This window comes from Mandrillus leucophaeus, unplaced genomic scaffold (assembly GCF_000951045.1).
Source record: "Mandrillus leucophaeus isolate KB7577 unplaced genomic scaffold, Mleu.le_1.0 Scaffold291, whole genome shotgun sequence".
Taxonomy (NCBI): domain Eukaryota; kingdom Metazoa; phylum Chordata; class Mammalia; order Primates; family Cercopithecidae; genus Mandrillus; species Mandrillus leucophaeus.
In genome coordinates, this window is record NW_012103043.1 from 1,359,512 (window position 1) to 1,363,324 (window position 3,813).

Here is a 3,813-nt window from a genome sequence, read left to right on the forward strand (position 1 = left end):
CTGCACTGGGCTCCCAGGCTAGACTCGGTGGTTCTGAGGCAGGAGCAGCCTCCCCCTGGAGGCCAGCTCAGGTGGCAGAGACCCAGTCTGCCCTGGAGCTGTGGAGCGGAGGGTAGATCCCTGGTGCGTGGGCTGCTGGGCCTGGCTCTCTCTCAAGCTTGTTTGCTGTCTGGGTCCTCCTCTTTGGGGCCAGGGCTGCATGCACCTTGTCTCCGTGCTGCACCTCTGCGGTATTAGCTTGGTGCCTGTGAGAGGCTGGGTATCTCAGGAGATCACAGTGGGTCCCAGCACCACCTGGTTGCATCCTCCAAGGACTCCCCGCAGCTCAGTGTCTGTGCAGCAGGGGCGAGGTGTTGCCTCCCATGTTCCTGCTTAGAAGGATGCAGCCCTGGAAGCCCTCACTGTGGAGCCTCTGAGCCCCTCATCCGCAGAACAGCAGTTGCTGCTGTTTGCACAGAGAGCAAATCCGGGGCATGTTTGTTTAGTAAGATTGCCTCTGCCGGGGCCTGGCCCAAGGGACAGGCCAGGCACAGAGGGGTGGGGGCTCTGTGCATACTGAACACCCCCCGAGAGTGGCTCTGTCCACAGCCAGACCACTCTGGAAGTGACGGCTCTGCAGGCCTGAGGGCTGGAGCAGTCCAGCTGGACACTATGCCCACACAAACAACAGGGGTGGGCACTGAGGGAGGATCCTGGCTGCCCTGCTTAAGCCCTGCAGCCTGTGGGGCTGTGTCCACCCCGGTCCCATGTTGCTTCTACCTGCACGGTGGTCCCACTACACCAGGTGCCGTCCTGCCCTCCAGTCAACTTCCTGGGGCTCTGAGCAGCCTGTGGTAGCACCCCACCTGGGCGGAGGATTGGAGGGGCAGCCCCCTTCCCTCTGTGCAGGGAGCCTGAGTGGGGTTCTGTCTCGCTATGAGACAGTGGGGCCGGGAAAGCGTGGCAGGTATCAAGTGCAGACAGCAGATGTGGATGCATGTAGGGGGCTGGGCTGGGGCCAAGAACACGGCCCGGGAGTCAGGAATGCTGGCTTCATGTCCTCACTCTGCCATTCAAGAGCTGGGGGACCTTGGGCAGGTGGTGTAGGAACAGGGAGGGGTCTGCCTGGAGCATGCGGAGGAGGGCTGTGCTGGTCAGGAGGCGTTTTGGGGAGAGGGCATCAAGAGAGGTTGACTTAGGGAAGGGGGTCAGAGTGCAGAAGAAGTGGGTCCAAATCCCGCTTCAGCACTGAGACCCTGACTCGGCAGGGGTCCCCAAGTTTGGCTCCACCCCCTGAGGGTCCAGTTACTGCACACCTTGCCCACCCAGGAGCTGGGGGCCCTGGTCCTATTTCCCAGGGAGCTGTTGGCATTTGTGGGCTCCTGGCTGGGGTGCAGGTGGGCTCTGCCCCTCTGCCCTGCCAGCACTGTGTACTGAGCCATCCTGCAGAGACTCCAGGGGGCCATTAAAGGTGGCCACACATTCCTTGACCCTCTGTGTGTCTGTCAGTCTTCATCCCTCCCCAGACCTAGGCAGGAGCTGGACAGCTTTGACCATTGGCGTTGGGTGGACATGGTGCTGGGCTGCACCCCGGGCCCTCAGAACCCAGCTGTTCCACTTTCTGCTTTTGACCCTGAGCTACCTCGAAGGAATCTGACCATCAGGGAGAGCCCATGGAGCGGAAGGACCTGTGGGGCTCAGCCCTGTGACCAGCCTGCCGAGGCCAGGCCTGGGTACACAGCTGGGGCTGAGCACACTGAGTGCCCCCTCGATGCCACGTGCAGCAGAAGAGCCACCCACACTGCCCTGCTGGGCCCTGCCTGGACTCCAGACCCACAGACCAAGCACACAAGAGACCCGGCTGCTTTGTCATGTAGCAGCAGGTAACCGGGCCCGTGTTTTCCCCATTCCCCTGCCATCCTCTCAAATCCTGTAGGGAGAAAGCAAGTGAGGTCCAGTGGAGGTTGGAGTGAGGGTCTGACTCAGGGCTTTCTAACCCAAGTCTGAGTCCCATCCAGCACCAATGCCACAGGGGAGGGTGACTGGTGCTGCTCACACTAGCAAGCTCCTACCTAGGCCTCGGAGCCCAACTCCACAAGGCCCCTGAAATATCCCTTTAGGGCACCGCAGCCCCCTTGCCTTCCTCTGCTATGACATCAGCCACTCTAATGGTATTTGTGGTTTGATGTGTTTAAGTAAAAGGCTTGTTGCCGAGTTTAATTGACCCCATATGTCTGCCTGAGGAGGCCGTGAGCTGTTAAGAGCAGGTGTAAGCTGGGTTCTTCCCTGGGTTCCCATGTCTTGCTGGGCACGCACAGGGCACACACGAGCATGTGCGGCAGGGGCCGGGACCAGCGGGGGATGGGGAGGCTTGGCGCCCACGCCCCCGCTGCCCACTGTTTCCACTGCAGCCTAGGAGAAAACAAGGGCTTCACGGCTGTCACAAGCATTTCATCTTGTGCATTTTACAGTCCACGACTGCTGTGAATGCTGGGCTCCTGTCAGAGCTAGAAGATTCATAAAATGCATGTGAATTATTTTATTTTATTTTATTGTTTTGAGATGGAGTCTCACTCTGTCACCCAGGCGGAAGTGCAGTGGCGCGATCTCCGCTCACTGTAACCTCCACCTCCCGGGTTCAAGAAATTCTCCCGCCTCAGCCTCCTAAGTAGCTGGGATTATAGACGTGCGCCACCACACCTGGCTAATTTTTTTGTATTTTTAGTAGAGACGGGGTTTCGCCATGTTAGCCAGACTGGTCTCAAACTCCTCACCTCAAATGATCCTCCTACCTTGGCCTCCCAAAGTGTTGGGATTACAGGCGTGAGTCACTGTTCCCGGCCAAATGCATGTGAATTTTTATGTTCAATTATTCCAGGTTCCCTGATACAGGGAACCTGTGGTTCCTATGTGCAACCCACCCCTAGGTCCCTGCCCAGCCCATGCTGAGCAAAGGCCAGCCCCACACCCACCCCACATCCTCTTGGCTGGTAAATACTCTCCCCTTCTTCCTTCTCCCTCCACATCTCAACTGCTGGAAGGGAAGAGCTCCTCAGTCTACTTGGAGTCCCTCCTGCACAAGAGGATCCAGGATGGTGCAGGAGGACCCAAACCCTGGGCAGTGGATCGGGGATCCAGGGCTTGTGGGGGTATGCACCCACCAGGGCAGGTCCCTCAGGCTCAGCCTCCCCATGCCTCAGTTTCCTCTCCTGAAAAGTGGGCTTGCGACTGTAAATGTTGCAGGGAGCTGCTGAGAAAATGGCTGCTGAAAGCTTGGCAGGAGGTCGTTGTGACCAAGGATGGGGCTGGGGTGTTTCTGTCAGGCCAGTGCTGGAGGCAGGGGCTGCCTGGGGTCAGGTAGTGCAGGGGTGTGGCCGGCGTGGTGGGCGCATGGGGATTGGCTCATCAGTTGCGGCCTCACGTCCCTTCATTACGGCGCCTGCAGAAGATGTTCTCTGATTAGTCTGCTGAATTATGAATTAGGTTCCGGGTCCCTGTGCAGCTGTTCTCGGCTTGTCATCCCCACCACTTTATTTCCCCATCTGCTTATAAAACCAGGAGCGCCGTCCCGCAATAAACACTTCAAACGCTTTTTTTAGGGGCTAATTAATTGTGTTGCATTTCTTCGACACAGCATGCAGGCCGGACCTGCCCCGAATTCCCAATGTGGGTGCGGCTCCCGCTGAGCACCTGGGGAGGGAGCTGGGCCTGGAGCCTGGGGGGCTGCATGTGGCCACCCCAAGTTTGCTTTCTCCAAGGCAGCCCTCCAGCTTTATGTGGTGGGCTGGGCTGTCTCAGGAATGCGCCGGTCATGTCAGGTTCCCCCCAGATTCC